Source organism: Chrysochloris asiatica, unplaced genomic scaffold (assembly GCF_000296735.1).
Source record: "Chrysochloris asiatica unplaced genomic scaffold, ChrAsi1.0 scaffold00103, whole genome shotgun sequence".
Classification (NCBI taxonomy): Eukaryota; Metazoa; Chordata; class Mammalia; order Afrosoricida; family Chrysochloridae; genus Chrysochloris; species Chrysochloris asiatica.
Window position 1 is genome coordinate 10,679,286 of NW_006408621.1, and position 21,241 is coordinate 10,700,526.

Sequence of the window (21,241 nt, forward strand, 5' to 3'; positions counted from 1 at the left end):
TTCTTGAAAAATGTGCCTTTTGAACAATTAAATGAATATATATTTTTTGTGTTGTATTGTATGGGTACATCAAATATTTTTGCTTTACTGATTCATGAAAAATAAGGAATGTAGGGAGTAATCAGTCTTCCAAATTTCTTGGCAGAGATGACTGAGTGTCTCCTTTGCCACCTCATTTTCTTGAAAGATTTCAGTTTTCATTCCATCAATTCCTGGTGCTTTGTTCTTTGCCAATTCCTTCATGCACCTTGCACCTCTTCCTTCAGTATCATTGGCTCTTGATTGTATGCTACCTTTAGAAATGGTTGGACATCAACCATTTCCTTTTGGTACAGTGACTCTGTGTATTCCTTCCATCTTCTTTTGATGTTTGTTGCAACATTCAATAATTTGTCCAGAGAGTCCTTCAATAACGAAAGTTGAGGCTTGAATTTTTTCTTCAGTCCCCCCAGCTTGAGAAATGCTGAGTGTGTTCTTCCCTTTTGGTTTTCTGACTCCAGATCTTTGTACATTTCATTGTAATATTTGACTTGGTCTTCTCAAGCTGACCTTGGAAATTTTCTGTTCAGCTCTTGTATCTTCTCATTTGTTCCATTTGCTTTAGCGTTTCTACCCTGGAAAGCAAGTTTCAGTGTCTCTTCTGACATCCATTTTGATCTTTTCCTTCTTTATTGTCTTCTTAATGACTTTTTGCTTTTTTCCTATATGATGTTCTTGATGTCATTCCACAACTCTTCTGATTGGAACAGATCCATATTTGTGCCTATTCCAAAGAGAGGTGACCCATGGAATGCGGAAATCATTGGACAATGTCTTTGATATCCCATTTGAGTAAAGTTTTACTAAAGGTAATACAGAAATGGCTGCAAGCATACATTGACAGAGAACTTCCAGAGGTTCAAGCCAGATTCAGAAGAGGATGTAGAACGAGGGATATCATTGCTGATGTCTGATGGATCTTGGCTGAAAGCAGAGAATATCAGAAAGATGTTTACCTGTACTTTATTGACTGTGCAAAGACTTTCGATTGTGTGGATCATGACAAACTATGGACAACATTGCAAAGCATGAGAATTCCAGAACACTTAGTTGTGCTCATGAGGAGTCTGTACATGGACAGAACATGGGAGCACTGAATGGTTTAAAATTAAGAAAGGTGTGTGACAGGGTTGTATTCTTTCACCATACTTATTCAACCTGTATGCTGAGCAAATATTCCAAGAAGCTGGGTTATATGAAGAAAAATATGGCATCAGGATTGGAGGAAGTCTCATAAACAATGTGCGATATGCAGATGGCACAACCTTGTTTTCTGAAAGTGAAGAAGACTTAATTCATTTACTGATGAAGATAAAAGAGCACAGCCTTTGGTATGGATTACATCTCAATCTACCACTGGACCAATAAACAACATTCTTATCAATGGAGAAAAGATTGAAGTTGTCAAGGACTTCATTCTTCTTGGGTCAACTATCAACACTCACAGAAGCAGCAGTCAAGAAATCAAATGACGTACTGCATTAGTCAAATGTGCTGCACAAGACCTTTTTAAAGTGTTGAAGAGCAAAGATGTTAGCTTGAGCACTAAGGTGTGCCTGACCCAAATCATGGTATTTTCAATAACCTCATATGCATGTGCAAGCTGGACAGTAAATAAGGAAGACTGTAGAAGAATTGATGCTTCTGAGTTATGGTGTTGGAAGAGAATATTGAAAGCACCATGGGCTGTCAAAAGAACAAACAGATCTGTGTTGGAAGAAGTGTAGCCAGAGTGTTCCTTTGAGACCAGGATGGCCAAACTTCATCTCTCATACTTCGGACATATTATCAGGAGGGACCAGTCTCTGGAGAAGAATATCATGTTTGGTAAGTTGGAGGGTCAGAGAAAAAGAGGAAGACCCCAAGTGAGATGGATAGGCAAAGTGGCAGCATCAATGGGCTCAAGTGTGGCAACAATTGTGATGTTGGCCCAGGACCGGGCAGTGTTTCATTCTGTTGCACATAGGGTCTCTATGAGTCCATACCAACTCAATGGCACCTACCAATAACAGCAACATGAGGAATAAGCAAGATAACTGTTGTTGCAGGGTGGGAATTGTAATCATTTAGATGAAACAATAGCTATGATATGTTGAAAGTGAAGGTGATGATGTTGCCTGTTAACCTTCACTCAATTCACAATAAATAAATTTAAAAAAAGACTTCAGGAGACATTTTGGTTTAAGGTTCAAAGGTTATCTCAGTGCCATTGTCTCAAGGGTCTTGAGTGTGAAGTTTTAGGTGCAAGAAGCATGCATTTTTGACATTTTACCATAGTGAGTGATAAGTACTGTGGGCTCTGAACAATATTTGCTAAATCAGTATATGAATATATGAATAAATGAATAAATAAATAAGACAATAAGTCATCCTTTGACATTCTTTTCAACAGAACAAAAAGCATTATTTGTAAAGAGTTCCATGGGCAGTATTTAATTATAAATATTAGTTTAACTTCTGTTTTTATTTCAGCTGCTATGAATATCATAATTTTATAGAATATCACTAGGTCTCTAAAGAACCCTAGTAGGATAATGGATTATGAGCTTGACTGCTAACCACAAGGTCAGTAGTTCAAATCTACCAGTTGCTACATGGGAGAAAGATGAGGCTATCTTCCGCCCTAAAAATGTATAGCCTTGATTCCCTATGTAGGGTCACTATGAGTCAGAACTTAGTTAGTGGCACACAACCACCACCACCACTAGGTACTTACTAACAATTTTCCTTTCCTCTTTCATTCAATTGACACAATGTCACCAATTCTCTTCTTCAAAATGAAACAATGGCAAATGCATCAGATCATGTAAATATTGCTTTGTTAGTATATGTTGCATTTTCTTTCACTTTTTGTTATTTCATGCTGCCCAAGGTTGTGGTTATGATTATTTTTTAAAACTAGAAATTTGTCTCAAGGCAGACACACCCTCATTTGTAAATAATGATTGTGTCACTTAAAGAGTATGTGCAACTTGGTAACCATTGGAATTAAAACAGTTCCTATCAACACGTCCTATGAGGCCATGTAGAATTAGGGAGGTGTTTGGCTGAACTCTTTCATGTTCATATTTAAGCCAGCAGAGCCCAATTGAGCATGTCTGAATGCTGACTTCAGACAAGCTTTTGTAGAATGTAATGACAGTTCTTGTTCTATCCTCTGGGAAACTAGAGATCGGAAATGCCATACAATGACCTATTAATAAAGGGCAAATCCACTTGGTGGTAATGAATATAATCCTCCTGACGAAATGTAGGTGTTAGCCAAGTTGTTCAGGCATGTTTGCTTCTCCTGGACAAAATGCTATCCGAATTTGGCTTTTATCATTTTTGCTATATTAAATCCAGCTTTCCATTTTAGTGTGTGAAATTCTCTCATTCACATTGTCTCACACCCCCCACTTAATTCCAAATGATCAACATCAAGGCTGAAATTGCAGGACACTAAACATTTGGACATTTGCAAACCGTCAAGCTTTCAACTGAAATTTGAATGAATTTATTGGCATTCTTTGGTATGCTTAATGAGTGATTATCAACAAAGACCTTCCTAAGTAATCCACATAGATGTTATTCAAATCCAGAGCCTGTTTGTACAGAAAATGAGTTATTCATGCAGAAGAAAACTCACTCTATTTCCATATTCTACATTTGAAATCCTCGTGATGCTTATTTGTAGATTCTAGAGGTGAACAGCCAATATAGCTCCCAAGGCCTGGACTATAGTCTCCTCCATGATGGTTACAGAGCCCTTGGCTCATGACCAGCCTTTGAAGAGGCCTGCATCTGAAAAACAGGTGGGTATAGCCAAGGGCTCTCAGTGCAGCACAACCCTGAACTGCAGCTCTGAGTTCTACTTCATGAAATACCCATAGACCAAGAAAATGAAGTTCATGGCACCTAGGTGAACAACTATCCTGATTTGCCCAGGACTGGGAGATTCCCTGGGATATGGGATTTTAAGCACAAAAATCAGAAGAGTCCTGGTTAGAAGATGGCAACTGATCTCTCTAGTGAGTTGCTAAGCTTTTTAGGGTTGCGGGAAACATCATGTGGAGCCAATTTGTGTTAATGTGAAATACCTTTCTTGTGCGGTTTTTCCAATTTTAATTGTTTAATTCCCTTTATAAAAGATGTGTGAAGGTGAGGAAAAGATGTCAGTTTGATTCCTGTGTAATCTATCTGATGAGGTCCACGTGTAGATTTGCCTTTTATGTTGTTAAAAGGTATTTGCAATGAATAAGTCTCTGGTCTTACAAAATTCTATCATGCCATCTCTGGCACAGTGTCCATCACCAAGGCCTTATTTTCCAATCACTGACCCCTACTTTTTGCTTTCAACTTTTACATTCCAATCACCAATAATTATCAATGCATCTTGATCGCATGTTTGATCAATTTCAGACTGAAAAAGTTGATAGAATTCTTCAATTTCATCATCACTGACTTTAGTGGTTGGTGAGTAAATTTGAATAATTAATTGTTTTCCTTGTTGATGTATAGATATTATCCTATCACAGACAGCATTGTTCTTCAAGATAGCTCTTAAAATGCTTTTTCTGACTAAGAATGTAACTCCATTCCTCTTCATTTTGTTGTTCCCAGCGTAGTAAACCATGTGATTGTCTGATTCAAAAAGGTCAATTTCAGGCTGTTTCAGCTCACTAATAACTAGGATATCAATCTTTATGCATTCCATTTAATTTTGATAACTTGTAATTTTCCAAGATTCATACTTTGCTCATTCCATATTCTGATTATTAATGGGTGTTTGCAACTGTTTCTTCTAATTTTTTGTTACTCCCTAACAACAAATGAAGTTCTCAATAGTTTTGTTCCATCCAGGTCAGTTAAAGCCATCTCTACTCTGAGGAGGTAGTTCTTCCCTGGTCGTATTTTGATTGTCTTCTAACCTGAGGGGGTCATCTTACTGCACTGTATCTGACCATGTTTTTGCTGCTAATTCATAAGGTTTTGGTGTTAAACATTCAGAAATAGTCTGCCTCTCCTTCTTCCTAATCATTTTAGTCTGGAGGCTCTGCTGAAACATGTCCACCATGAGTGACCCTGCTTATATTTAAAATACCTGTGACATAGCTTCCAGCATCACAGAAACACACAAGTCACCACAGTCTGCCAAACTGACAGATGTGTGGTGGCGCTTTGGGTAATATTGCCATTTTCACTATGGTAAGTCCTCCTATCCATGAACTCATATATTCTTCCATGTATGTAGGTATCTTTTGTTTTTTTTGTAGTATTGGTTGGTAGTTTTCCATGTATATGTTTGGTATCACTGGTTAAATTTATTCTGAAGTATTTCAGAATACTTTTAAAATTTCCTTTTCAGAGTTCTTTAAATTGTCAGTGTAAAGGAATAAGATTTTTTTTTTTTTTTTTTTTTACATTGCTCTTAAACCTTGCCACTTTGCTGAATCTTTCAATTAGCTCAAGTAATTTTCTTGTTGAGTATTTAGGATTTTCTGTTATAGGATAATATCATCTACAACTAAAAATAATTTTTACTACTCCTTTGCTTTATTGCTCTGGCAAAGGACTTCCAAGGTAATACTGAATAGAAGTGGTGATGAAGGGTAGCCGTTTCTGGTTTCCATTCACAGTAGGAATGCTTTAAGTCTCTCTTGATTGAGACTAATGCTGGCCATTGGTTTTGTATCCAAGTTAAACCCAACTCACTGTCATCGAGTCCATTCCGAGTGACCTGATATATATAGGGTTTCCAAGGCTGTAAATCTTTATAGGAGCAGAAAGCCTCATCTTTATACTGTGACACAGCTGCTGGTTTTGAACGGCTGACCTTGTGGTTATCAGTCCAGTGCTTATCCTACAGTTCTGTCAGGGCTGTATATACCTTCAATTATGTTGAAGAATTTCCTTTCCATTCCTATTTTGTGTTTTTGTCATGAATGAATGTTGGATTTTGTCAAATTATTTTACTACATGCACTGATATGATCTTTCAGTGGGAGATATATCAATGAGGCTTTTGGTTCCTGTAAAAATGTGTAGTCTCAGAAACTCTATAGAAGGTTGATAGGACTCAGAATTGACTCGATGTCAGCACATTTGGTTTTCTTTGGATTTTGTTTTGTTTATATGGTAGTTTTTTCCTTTGTTTTGTTTATGTGTTGTTGTTGTTGTTAGGTGCAGTCAAGTCAGTTCCTACTCATAGCAACCTTACGCAGAACAGAAGGAAACACCGCCCAGTCCTGGGCCAGCCTCACAGTCATAGCTACTCATGAGCCTATTGCTGTTGTCCCTCAGCCAATCCATCTTATTGAAGGACTTCCTCTATTTCACTGACACTGTACTTTCCCAAGCACGATGTCCTTCTCCAGAGACTGGTTTCTCTTAATATTATGTCCTAAGTATGAGTGATGAAGTCTGGCCATCTTGGCTTCTAAGGAACATTCTGGCTGTATTCCTTCCAACACAGAGTTGTTTGTTCTTCTGGTGGTTCATGGTACTTTTAATATTCTCCTCCAACGCCATAACTCAATTGTATCAATTCTAATATGGTCTTCCTTATTCATTGTCCAGCTTTCACGTGCATATGAAGCTATTACAAATACCATGATTTAGGTCAGGTGCACCTTAGTCCTCATCTTTGCTTTTGAACACTTTAAAAAGTCTTGTGCAGCAGATTTGCCTAATGCAATATGTCAGTTGATTTCTTAGACTGCTGCTTCCATGAGTGTTGATGGTTGATCTGAGCAAAATGAAGTCTTTGACAACTTCAATCTTTTCTCTATTTATATGGATGTTGTTTGTTGGTCCAATGAGGAGTTTTGTTTTCTTTACATTGAGGTGCAAGCCATACTGAATGCTGTGATCTTTGATCTTCATCAATAAGTACTTTAAGTCCTCTTTGCTTTCAGCAAGCAAGGTTGTTAATGAATCTTCCCCAAATTCTGATGCCACATTATTTTTTATATAATTCACCGTCTTGGATTATTTTCTCAACATATAGATTCAATAAGTATAGTGAAAGAATAAAACCCTGACTCACACCTTTCTTGATTTTAAACCATCCAGTGTCCCCTTGTGCTGCTCGAACACCTGCCTCTAGGTCTAGGTACAGGTTCCTCATGAGTGCAATTAAGTGTTCTGGAATACCCATTCTTCACAATGTTGTCCATAGCTTGTCATTATCCACACAGTTGAAAGCCTTTGCATAATCAATAAAGCAAAGGTAAGCATCTTTCTGATATTATCTGCTTTCAGTCAAGATCCATCCGATGTCAGCAGTGATATCCCTTGTTCCACATCCTAGTCTATATTCAGCTTGAACCACTGTCAGTTCCCTGTCAATGGACTGTTGCAGCCATTTTAAAATTATCTTTAGAAAACTGTTACTTGTACATGATATTAATAATATTGTCCAATGATTTCTGCATTTCGTTGGGCCACCTCTCTTTGGAATGGGCACAAATATGGCTTTCTTCCAATCAGTTGACCAAGTAGCTGTCTTCCAATTTGCTTCATATAGATGAGTGAAAGCCTTCAGTGCTGCATCAGTTGGTAAAAAGATCTCAACTTGTATTCCATCAATTCCCAGAGCCTTGTTCTTTGCTAGTACCTTCAGTGCACCTTGGACTTCTTCCTTCAGTACCATTGACTATTGATCATATGCTACCTCTTGAAATGGTTGAACATTGACCATTTGTTTTTGGTACAGTGACTCTGTGTATTCCTTCTTCCAGCTTCTGTTGATACTTTCTACATCATTCAATATTTGCCTATAGAATCTTTCAATATTTCAAGTCAAGGCTTGAATTTTTTTCTTCAGTTCTTTCAGCTTGAGAAATGCTGAGCATGTTCTCCTTTTTTGGTTTTCTAACTCCAGATCTTTACACATTTCTTTATAGTACTTGACTTTGTCTTCTTGAGCTGAACTTTGAAACGTACTGTCCAGCTCTTTTATGTTGTCATTTTTTCCATCGCTTTTATCATCTGTTTGCTGGACAGCAAGTTTCAGAGTCTCTTCTGACATCCATTTTGGTCTTTTCTTTCTTCCTTTTCTGCTTAATGACCTTTTGCTTTCTTCCTGTATGATCTTCTTGGTGTCATCCTATAATGCTTCTGGTCTTTGGTCTTTAGTGTCTAATGCATCAAGTCTGTTGTTGAGATGAGCTCTAAATTCAGGTGGGATATCATGGTTACATATTGGCTGCAAATGGAGTTGTGATTTTTTTCAGCTTCAGCCTGAACTTGCATATGAGCAATTGATGGCCTATTCCGCAGTCTTCCCCTGTTCTTGTTTTGGCTGATGAGATGGAACTTTTCTATAGATGTAGTCAGTTTGGTTTCTGTGTATTTCATCTGGTGAGGTCCATGTATATAGTCATCTTTTATGTTGTTTTAAAAAAAGTTATTTGCAAAAAGAAGTCACGGAACTTGCAAAATTCTATCATGCAATCTCCAGCATAGTTTCTGTCACCCAGGCCTAGGATATTGACCTTTATGTGTTTTTTTTTTTTATTTTGACTGCTTGCAATTTTTCTACATTCATACTTCGTACATTGCATGTTCCAATTATTAATGGATGTTTACAGCTGTTTCTCCTCATTTTGAGTTCTGCCCCATCAGCAAATGAAGGTCCAGGAAGCTTTACTCCATTCCCATCATCAGGGTCAAGTCTACTTTGAGGAGACATGTCCTCTCCAGTTGTATTTTGAATGTGTTCCAACTGAGGGGCTCTTTTTCTGATACCATATCTGACAATATTCTGCTATTCATAATGCTTCAATATTCAGTATTCTGGTGCTGACAGTGTTTTGCTCCTAATCACAAGGTTTCTAGTGGAGTCCTGTTTGGAGCTGTAGGATAAGCACTGGACTGCTAACCACAAGGTTGGAGGTTCAAACTTACCAGCTGGTCCTTGGAAAAGCTATACATGGTCACTGTGCATTGGAACTGACTTGAGGCATTTGCTAACAACAAGAAACACTTGGAAGCAGTCCAATTCTTCTTCTTCCTATTTGTCTTAGTCTAGAAGCTCATCTGAAAACTGCCCACCATATGTGTCCCTGTGGCATTTAAAAGAACAGTGGCATAGCTTCAAGCAGCACAGCAATATGCAAGCCACTACAGTATGACAGACTCACAGAAGAGTTGTGGTTATGTATGTGGTTGTTGTTGTTAAATACTGTGGAGTCGGTTCTGACTCATAGTGATCTTGCATAGGGTTTCCAAGGCTGTAAATCTTTATGGGAGCAGAACGCCTCCTCTTTCTCCTGCAGAACTGCTGGTAGTTTCAAACTGCTGACCTTCAGGTTAGCAGCCCAATTCGTAACCACTATGCTACCAGAGCTCCCTTATGTATGTGGTAGATTATATTTATTGTTTTTCTAATGTTGACTCATCCTTGCATGCCTGGCACGTATCCCACTTGGCTATGACATATATCTTTCTGATATGTTGTTGGATTTTTTCCAGCTAGGATTTTGTTGAGATGTTTTGTATCTTATTGTTCATGAGAAACATTGGTCTTTAATTTTTCCTTTTTAGTGGCATTTTTGGCTGGCTTTGGTGTCAGACTTATGCTTGCTTCATAAGATGAAATTGGGAGTATTCCCTCCTTTTTTATATTCTGAGTTTGAGTAGGATTGATGTCAGCTCTTCTATGAAATGTAGCGTTCACCAGTAAAGTTGTCTGGGCCAGAACTATTTTTGTTGGGAGGTTTTTATTTTTTAATGACCTATTCAATTTTTTATTTTGCTTTGTTGTTGTTGTTAAGTGGTGTTGAGTCAGTTCTGACTCATAGAGACTCTGTATAGGGTGTCTGAGGTTTTTACTGTAGGATGTTATAGGATTTTCACATTTTCTACCTGAGTTTTTATTGCTTTAGGTAGGTAATGTGTTTCTAGAAATGTGTCCATTTTTCCTAGGTTTTCAAATTTGTTTGAGTATAATTCTTCATGGTATTCTATTATTATCCTTTTTGTTTAATTTCTTATACATGCATCTTCTTCTTTTCCTTTATTAGATTTGCCAGCATTTTTTTCTATTTTACTAAATCCTGGTGTGACACTGTGGGTTAATGCTCTGGACTACAAGGTTGGTTAGAAATACAAGGTCAGTGGTTCAAGCTCACCAGCACTCCTTGGAAACCCTATACAGGGTCACTATGAGTTGGAACCAACTCAATGGCACACAACAACAACAATCCTTTCAACTTCTAATCTTGTTTTTTGTTTGTATTGTTTTTCTATTTTCTGTTACATTTATTTCAGCTTTAATCTTTATCATTTACTTTCTTCTGGGGAATGTGAGCTTATTTTGTTGCTCTTTTTGTAATTGTTGGAGATGTTGGGTGAAGGTGTTGGTTTTTGTTCTTTTTTGGTGTGTGTGTTTATTACTATAAGTTGCCCTCTGAGCTCTGTTTCTACTGTCTCAAAGGTTTCAGTATAGTATCTTTTCATTCTTATTTGATTCAAGAAACATTTTTGTGCCATTTAAAAATGTTCTATTATCCAATAGTTTTTAATCAGAGTGTTATTGGGTTTTTATGAATTTGTGAATTTTTTTCCTTGTTGATTTCTAATTTTATAGAATATAGTATTTTGATATTTTAAAATGTATTGAGGTTTACCTTGTGGCATACCATATGTTCTGTTCTGGAGAACATTACATGTGCGTTGGAAAAAAATGTGTATTGTGCTGTTGTTGGGTGGATTGTTCTGTATGTATCTATGAAGTCATGTTGGTTGTTTAGTCCTTCTGTTTAATTCTTTGCTGACTTTTTTTCTAGGTGTTCTGTCCTGCATTGTAAGTGGTGTATTGCATTCTTCTATTATTATTGTGGAGTCTTCGTGTGGCACTGGACTGCTAATCACCAACTGCTCCTTGGAAACCCTATAAAGGGTCGCCGAGTCGGAACTGATTTAAAGGCACTTAACAACAACACTGTTATTGAGGGAGTGTGGTGGCTTTCTAAGACTGCAAGCCGCAGGTCGGTGGTTTGAACTCATGAGTCACTTGGAGAAAGAAAGATGAGGCTTTATGCTTCTGCAAAGATTTATAGCCTTGGAAATTGTACACAAGGTTGTATAAATCAGAAACGACTTGCCTGCACTTAACAACAACTACTTTTATTGCAGAGTTGTCTATTTCTCTTGTCAATGCTGTTATTGTTTAATACATATATTTTTTTTTCGAGTTTTTTTTTTTAATTGAATGTGTGTATATTTATGACGGTTATATCCTCTTGTTCAATTTACCCTTTAATCATTGCATAATGTCCTTCTTCGTCTCTTACGCTGATTTTTGCCTTCAAGTCTATTTTATCAAAAATTAGTATTGCCACTCCTGGGCGTTTTTTTTTTTTTTTTTTATTGCTATTAGCTATATAGAGGGTTTTTTTCTCATTCTTTGATTTGAAATGACTCTAAAATTTGCTATTTTCTTCTCGTGTTTAAAGCAGTCTGTTCCATCTTGAAATCATTTTGATTTCCTCTCCATTTGGAGGCTCACTATTTGTTCTTTCACTATTTGTTTTTGTTTGTTTGTTCTTGTTAGTGTTAGGGGTAAGAGTTCTATTAGGAATAGGGCTTGGTCTAATTTCAGGGTTACTGTTAGATTTTTATTTATTTATTTATGTATTGACGTCTACCTGGTTTCCTCTTCATTTAGAAGTGCTGTAACTACACTATTACCTCTTCTTACGTTCTATTGTTTGTTGTTGCAAACTAATAGCAGGTACCTTGTTTTCAATCATAGATTTATTTTATTTCGGATACTTCTTTATCTGGGTTGAGCTCTGGGTGATATTGTTATATATGTTAGTCTGAGGTTGTCTGCTTTTGTTTTTTCTCAGTCCATAGAACTCCCTTTAGTATTTTTTTTTGCAAGGTTTGTCTGGGTCTTGCAAATTCTTTCACTTTCTGTTTACCTGGAAATCTCCTAATTTCACTGTCCTATTTGAGGGACAGTTTTGCTGGCTATATGATTCTTTGCTGTCAAGCTTTCCCTTTAAGTGTTTTATATATTTCACCCCATTGTCTTCTTGCCTGCATGGTTTCCAATGAGAAATCAGAACTTAGTCTTATTAGTTCTCCTTCGTTGTACTCAAGCTACTCTCAGGATTCTTTTCTTGTCTTTGGTTTTGGAGAGTTTGGTTATAATATAGCTTGGTGATTTTCTTTTGGAATCTATCCTGTTTAACTTCAGTCAGCTTCTTGACTGCATATCTTTTCATCTTTTATGATGAATGGGAGATTTTTCCCCAACAATTCTTTGACAGTTTTCTCTGTGATTTTTGTTGTAGTTGAAGTTTTGGTCTCTTCCTGTTCTGGAATTCAGATCACTTATAAATTATTCTTCTTGATGGTTTCCCACAGATTCTTAAGATTTCTTTGAAATTTTTGTTCTTCTTTCTGATTATTCCTCTAGCAAATGAACATTGGAAGATTGTCTTCAAGCTCACCAATTCAACCTTCTATTGATTCAGTTCTACTTCTCTGCCCTTTCAATGCATTATCCATTTCTGAAATTTTAGTATTAATCTTCTGGATTTCTATTTGTTGTTTTTTATGGTTTCTTATGTTTTGTTTATTTTGTCAGTTTTTCTTTTAATGTTTTCCTGAGGTCTTATAAAGTTTTTTTTTTTTTTTTTCTGTTTTCTCTTTGTTTTCATCTGCAGCTTTCTTGATCATTCTCTTACTCCATTGACTAAAACTTGAAATTCACTGTCATCAAGTTGTTTCCAACTCATAGTGACCCTTTATAGGGTTTCTAAGGTTGTAATTCCATAGGAACAGAGAGCCTAATCTTTTTCCTGTGAAGTGACTGATGAGTTGGAACTGCTGACTTTGCAGTTAGTAGTAGTCCACTGCCTATTCTACAGCACTACCAGAACTGAACTTACCTAAATATCATTCTTTTGAATCCCTTGGTATTTCTGATACCATTTCTAGTATAGTTTCGACTCCCTATATTGGTCATTTGTTTGAGACACTCTGTCTTGTTTCTTCATGTAAACTGAAATTGTTTTGCAAGAAAGACTTCCAGGGCAAAATGACAGAGTAGGAAGCTCCTCTGTAACAAGGACACAGGAGACCAAGTGAAACCAGATAGATGGTGATTCTGGAACCCTGAGCTTCAGAGGAATGGAGAGAAAGGTGGATTGAATGCTAACAGAGAGAGTGAGCAGTGAGAGAGGAGAGAGTAATGCATGGACTTTTGGATGTTCTGGTGCTCCACAGTCATCTTGAGTTTTGTGAGTGACAGTCAATTGGTAACAGTGGGCTAGAGGCACAAAGCACATGTTGGAGGCTGGCTGCAAATGGGTTATTTTTCTCCTTTGTTCTCTGTGCCCTCTTTGTAGTCAGAAATTTGGCCAGCTCCTGCCATCACCCTTTTGGTGGCCAATGGCACCCCTCCTGAACAGCCTCTGCTCTGCCTGGAGTCGGCACAGGGTGTGCCATCCCCAGGTCTAGAAGCTTATGGTTTTCATCTCATTAGATATTTTACTGCTGTTATTTGTTTTGGGGCGACAGCAACTGTGCCCATACAGCTTAGCCACATTTGTACCTCCCACACAACAAAAATTCTCACTACTGGACCAACAAACAACATTCTTAAAAATGGAGATAAGACTGAAATTGTCAAGGACTTCATTCTTCTTGGATCAACTATCAACACTCATGGAAGCAGCAGTCAAGAAATCAAACGATGTATTGCATTAGGCAAATCTGCTGCATAAGACCTTTTTAAAGTGTTGAAAAGCAAAGATGTCAGCTTGAGGACTAGGGTGTGCCTGACCCAATTCATGGTATTTTCAATAACCTCATATGCATGAGAAAGCTGGACAGTGAATAAGGAAGACTGTAGAAGAATTGATGCTTTTGAGTTATGGTGTTGGAGAAGAATATTGAAAGTACCATTGGGTGCCAAAAGAACAAACAGATCTGTGTTGGAAGAAGTCTAGCCAGAGTGCTCCTTGGAAGTCAGGATGGCCAAGCTTCATCTCTCCTACTTTGGACATATTGTCAGGAGGGACCCATCACTGGAGAAGGATATCATGTTTGGTAAAGTGAGGGTCATAGAAAAAGAGGAAGACCCCCATTGATATGGATTGGCCAAGTGGCATCATCAATGGGCTCAAGCATGGCAACAATAGTGAGGTTGGCCCAGGAGTGGGCAGTGTTTCGTTCTGCTGTGCATAATGTTGCTATGAGTTGGTGCCAACTCGATGGCACCTAACAACAACAACAACAGTTCCACTCACTGGGCAAGCATCACTACCCATTCCTGTTTCACCTTGTCAATGATAATTAGTAATCAGACAAACCCACTTTGAACTATATTACACAAACAATGAACAAACTGCATATACATTTCTAGTTTCTATCACACCCACGGGTGGTGAGTACCAGTATACATTCATCAATTAAATGTGAATATGACACTAAAATGTCTCAGAGACAACAGACAATTTCAGCTTATTCCCTCTTTTTGCTTTGTAGTTATCCTCATTTACAAATTGTTATCTCTGACCCCTCTCTTCAGTCTTACAGATTTATTTTAACATGGAATATTTCTATATCTGAGTTGTCTGCTGGGTAATGCTGTCCTGTATGTTACTCTCATTGTTGATTACCATTGTTGGGTCTCTGTTTGAAGAACTGGCTTCAGTTTTTCTTGTAAGATTGGTCTGGTTTTCACAAATTTCCTTAATTTCTGTTTATTTATCTGGAAATGTCCTAATTTTACAGCATATTCAAGAAACAGTGTTGCTGGGTATATAATTCTTGCCTGAAAATTTTCTTTTTCAGAGTTTTATATATGTCATCCCATTATTTTTTGTCTGTATGGTTTTGGCCTAGAAATCAGAGCTTTGTCTTATTGATGATATTTTGTAGGTAACTTTCTGTTTTTCCTTAGCTGATTTCATGATTCTTTCTTTGCCTTTGGTTTTAGAAAGTTTAATTATGATGTAGCTTGATAATTTCTTTTGAGGTCTATCCAGTTTGGGGATTGTTGGGCTTCTTCAATGCATATCTTGTCATACTTCATGATATTAGGGAAGTTTTCTTTCAACAACTCTTAGTCAATTTTTTTTCTGTGCTTTCTTCTTTTTTATTTTGGTGTCTTCTTGATCTGGAATTCTGATCATATGTAAGTTATTCTTCTTGATGGTACCCCACATAGGCTTTCTTTGCTTCTTTGTATTCTTTTTCTGATCTTTCCTCTAACAGATTAATTTTCAGAAATTTGTTTTCAATCTCTCGAATTAAGTCTTCCATTGATTAAATTCTACTCCTTTGTTGTTTCAACGCATTATCTGTTTCTGAAATCTTAGTATTAATCTTCTGGATTTCTATTTGCTGTTTTTGTATGGTTTCTAACTTTTCGTTTATTTTGAGTTTGTTATTGTAGTACTTTCCTGAATTCTTGTAGAATTTTGTATCTGTTTTTCTTGATTTTGCATTTTCTTATTGATCTTTCTCTCAATTTGTTGAAGTTTTTGTTGTTTTTAAGTGCAATTTAGTTGGTTCCAACTCACAGCGATCCTATACCTTTATTTTGAATTCTGTATTAGGTAGTTCCAAAGCATTTATTTCTGAGGAAGGTTCTGGCTCACTGGTTGCTTGTTTGAGCCACTCTGTCTTGTTTCTTTGTGTCAACTGAGGTTGCCTGTTATCTCTGAGACATTGTGGTATTATATTTGTATTTAACTGGTGGTTGTATGTTGGTGTTTTGCCCCTTTTCATTTTATTCTATTTGATTGCTTTCTTTTGTTTTGACACATTCAAGCTAATGGTGTGGGTATGTTATTCTACTCTGCTTGGCAGGACTTAGGCACTCACCTGCCTCCTGCTGGGTGTGAAGAAGATGGGAGTATGTGCTCAGTTCTCTGTTCACTGTTCATGTACAGCTATTGAGAGTGGACTGAGATGGTGCTGGCCTCTCTATCATTGATCAGATGGTGTAGGAGTGACTGGTGGCCCTTTCCCAGTGGGTAGGATTTCAGGAGTTGAGGATGTGGTTGGGTAGTGTGGGCATCATTGCTTTCTGGTTGCCAGCTACGGGTGTGGGAAATTGTGTGGTCCTGGGTGAGTGGAGTTAGTTATTAGATTGTTATCCTAATCAGAATGCTGCTTGAAAAAAGTTGGAACGGACATGCTGTGTCAGGTCAGTTAATGACTCACCTTTCCATTTGTCTCCTACTCTTTTCTATCTTTGTTCACTTTCTTCTTCTGGTCAATATTAAATCCTCTTTTTTTTTTTATCCTTTCCTTTAAAACTCAGGGTTCCAGGATTATCATCCATATCTGTTTCATTTGGTGTCTTGTGTTTTTATTGTATAAGGTCTGAGTAGGTTGTCTGTCTAGTTCACCATCTTACCAGAGTCCTCTGTCTTTCAGTGTTGCTTTTTTTTTTTTTTTTAATGTTTTATTGTGAATTATGTGATAGTTTACATGGGAGAACATTGGTTTTACATTCATTCTATCATATTTCGTCTCATTGCCATGGTTACAATCCCCTCCATGCAATCCTTCCCCTGTGCCCCCCAGGTCTTTAGCACACCGTCGCTCTCCCTCTCTGGATCTAAAGTCTCCAGCTGCTCCATTACTCCACGTCATCATCTCTGCCTCCATTTCAGGCATCACTGCTTCTCTGGGTAGGGTCCTGCTCTCTGCTCTTCTCCCCTGATGGCCCTAGGGACCTCCACTCCTAGACTGAAAAGTTAATCACTCCCCTCCTTGCTATAAAGCGTCCAGTGTTGCTTTTCTTAATGTGCTGGCTTTGGTGTTCATTCTTGTCTCCTCTTAGTTATGAGATGTCTGTTGTTTCCTCATTCAGAAAGAGAGAGAAATAACTAAGAGGGAAGCATGTCAATTAGGTCTGTTCTTCTTATCAGGTCAGTAAAAAACTTATCTGAAAGTATTCACATGACTTGATACCAATCAAAATTGGGTCATGTGGTCTTCGAGATTTTTTATCATGGAGAATGGGATGACTTAGATTTGTTTAGACCTATTATTCTTAACCTGGGGTTTGGGCAAAGATTCTTCTTCTGGAATCAAGGGGTCTCTGTGACAATAAAATTTCTGTTTGTTTAGTAGAGAAGAGGTGGAAAGAATGAAGGGTTAGAGACCATGGGCTGAACCTGCTACAACATACTTTAAATATTCAGATTGCTGTCAACTTTTCCCTTAGTTTAGTTTCTAAAAGGATAAAATGCATTGATTTCTTCACCCAATCCCCTTTGTACCCATTTTGTTTGACCATTTGTGTATATTGTTTGCCTGAAAATCAACCCAGTCTTCTGGGTATGCCTGGTGCCAATGCATGGTGCAGCAGGACTATCCTCTTGTGGTCAGAGCCTCCCATTTTCCATCCACATTCTTGGTTTCCACAGCAGGCATCTCATGTGTGGACCCTTACAGAGTTCATGGTCAATTCTTAAGTTTCACAGGAACTTCCTACAGATCACACCTCCTACCAAGCCCAGTGCAAATGATTAAAAAAACAAACAAACCAAATGAGATCTGAACCACCAAGACTTCTTTTTAAAAAAGAAGACATCTGCAATGTGTTGAATTGAGGAACTAATGTATTAAAATTCAGCGAGGGTGTATTTTGTCTAACCTTAAGCAGCTGTTCACTAAGGAAATATGTTTAGAGGGCTAAGATAAGACTTTCATAAAGGGCCTGTTACTATTTCTGTGAAATCCATAGGGTAGCACTGATATATTTATTGCTGCAAAAGGCAATCTGATGGTGTAGTAGGCTATGCATTGGGCTGCTAACCACAAGGTCAGCAATTCAAACCCACTAGTTGTTCCACATGAGAAAGATGAGGCAATCTGCTCCCACAAAAATTTAGTCTTGGAAGCCCATGGGGCAATTCTACTGTCTTCTATAGGGTCATTAAAAGTTGGAATCAACTAGATGGGAAAGGGTTTTGGGTTTGGTTTCCTTTTCTGATTCCTAAAACACATTTTCCTGGTACATTATTGTGTTCTACCACTAGGCCACACCAAATCAATTTGATTTGTGCTGTAACAGAATGAAATGGAAAATCAGACACAGTGACTTTAGTATATTCAATAGTTGTGTGATGGAGAACTTTATAGACATTATTACAAGGAACCAGTCCCTGGAGAAGGACATCATGCTTGGTAAAGTAAATGGTCAGCAAAAAAGACAATCCTGAAGACAACGACTCAAGCATATGTTCTACTCTAAGGATGGGTTAGGACCAACCGTTTCACTCTCTTCTACATGAAGATTGCTGCCAGTCGGTCCCAACTTGGATAACACTTAGCAACAACAATAATGCAGTTGTAGTGCTTTAGGAAATGTATCAACTCATGAAATTTTAGGTGAAATGAGGGTGCTTTTGGTCTAAAGCATTTTAATCTAAAATGAGTAGAGTCCTGGTGTGGTGCTATAGGCTAAGTACTGGGCTGCTCACCACGAAGTTGATGCTTCAAACCCTCCAGCTGCTTCTTGGAAACTCTTTGCAGGATTGTTATGTCTCAGAACTGACTCCATGGCACTTAACAGCAACAACATAGGATTGGTATGTTTTGAAAAGCAAACGTGTTAACAGTTATATTGTAATTGATCACATTTGGTTTTCTAGCACCAAACATTTCTCCAGCCATCTCTGCTGCTGTTAAGTGCCGTCGAATCGGTTCCAACCCATAGCAACCCTGTACAGGGTTTCCAAGGAGTGGCTGGTGAGCTTGAATCACCGACTTTGTGGTTCAAGCCGACTTTGCAATCCAGCGCATTAACACACCAGGACTCCTCTAGGGTTGCCATAAAATATTGATAATCAATATAAATTATTTCAATTCACTTGAATTATATAGAGATTAATGTTGTTGTTAAGTGCTGTCAAGTCGCTTCTGACCCATAGTGACCCTGAATAGGTTTTCATAGGAACAGCTGGTGAGCTTGAACCGCCGACCTTGCAGTTCAAACTGCTTTGCAGTTTGGCACATTAACCCACAGCGCCATACCAGGACTCCATAGAGATATATAGATACAAATAAAATTAGATAAATAAGTGACATGTAGAATTTATAGGAAGTGTAGGGTATTTTATGAAAGTCTATGCCCAGACTAGGTTAACAAGTATCCCTATCATTATAAATCATGGCTACATATTGAAATGTGGCTTTATAAACATTGTAATTACTCACCACCGTAATAAGTGTGTGAGTTTTTAAGGTCTGTTCTGAATGTTAGAATTTCCCACAATCTGTAGCTGATTACTCTCATTGAATCTATAAGAATCTACCAAGGTGATGACAAGAATATTTATTTCACAAAGCTTCTAAATAACTCTCTGAGCAACATGGGACGAACAAAGTGGGTTTTCAAAAGCACATACACAGCTGTGTACTATTGCCTATGTTTTTTGACCATGACAGTATTCTGTATCCAAATGCCTAAGTCTGAGTTATGCCAGTGCATAGAAATAAACATATAAAATACACGTTTCTAAAACTTCAGATTGCAAAAAGCACGTATATACTACTTCAAATCATGTAAAAATAGTTGTTCAAGGGGACTTTAAGTCATTTGTGGAAAACTGGGATTAAAAGATAATGTAACTTTTCCAGGAACTGTTTGAAGCCCCTCTCGTAGAACATTAAAAACAGTCAGGAGAACTTACTGAGATGCAATCAAGAGTTTAAAGGTTTGTAGAGTCTCGGGTCCACAGGAGAAAGATGAGGCTTTCTGCTCCTGTAAAGATTTACAGCCTCGGAAACCCTATTCAGGTTCTCTGTGAGTAAGAACCTCCTCTATGGGACACAACCACCTCCATGAGTCTTTCTATATTTCTCAGAACTAAGTTACTAGTTCACTTCTGGCTATGGTTGAGTGAGAAAAGTCATAAAGCCTCTCCCTCCCAAGTAACTATGTTATTGTTGTTGTCAAGTGCGTTCCAGTTGGTTCCAACCCTGTGTAGGGTTTCTGAGTAACAATTGGTGGGGTTGAACTGCCAACCCTGTTGTTAGCAGTCAAGTGCTTATCCTACAGCACCACACCAAGACTCTAAAAGCAAACAAAGCTGTTAAAAGTCATCAAGATGGTTCTGACTCATAGCGACTGTGGATAGGATTTCCAAGGAGGGATGGTGGATTTGAACCACTGACCTTGTGGTTGGCAGTCCAGTACTTATCCTACAGCATTACACCAGAACTCCAAAAAGACAACTATAAATATGATAACTATGGTCAAATTGACTAAAACAACCATTCAGCTCTCTGAGAACTGAGCAAAGGCATGCATACAATGATCTGAGAAGCATTTGCGCTTGAGCTGAACTTTGGATAAGAACTTTGGGAATCTCTGGTGTTCTGGCCTGGGGATGCTTTTATCCCCTGCCCATCTTCCTCACCCCAAAGCTCAGTGCAAACAAAGATTCTGCCAGGGTAGGACAAACACTGAGGAAGAGCAGCTTCTCTACTGGAGTTGAAAGGAGTTCATTTGATTTGGACTTGGAATAGGGGCATACCTACAACCAATGGCATTGTTGGTGGAAGTTACAATCTCAGAGACAGGCGGCAAAGCATATAATGGTCCTATTGGTCTGAGGTTGCAGTGTGTTGGGGGTTTTGAAAAGTTCATAGCAAAATAGAATGAAAAGATAATAGAAAATTTCCATGAACTTTTTGAAATCCCCTCATATATTCCTGGCTGAAACTGTCCAAGTGCACAATAAGATAGATGAGGGCTCAAGTCAGTCACATATGACTGACCTGCTGCCAGACTGTGTACACTACACAACCGGGATGAAAAAGGGTCTGGTGGATAGCAGTGGCTAGGGAGACTTGAAAATGCTTTGTGAAACATATGGGGCAGTTCTTCTCCATCATATGGGATAGCTATGGGGTGAAAATCAATTTGGTGATACCTAACAACAGCCACACACATCACAGATCCACTGACAAAGGATGGAAAGCTTACTGGCTTAAGGTGGTGAGCACAACTTCTCAACTCCTCTAGCCATTAAGCTCTAGAGACATAAGGATAACCTATAGAAAGCCAGCAACTGGGTCAGAGAAAAAGAGGGAGACCCCCAACGTGATGGATTGGCCAAGTGGCAGCATTGATAGTGTGGCAACAGTAGTGCAGTTGGCCCAGGATCGGGCAGTGTTTCATTCTGCTGTGCATAAGGTCGCTATGAGTCATTACTGACTCGATGGCACCTAAC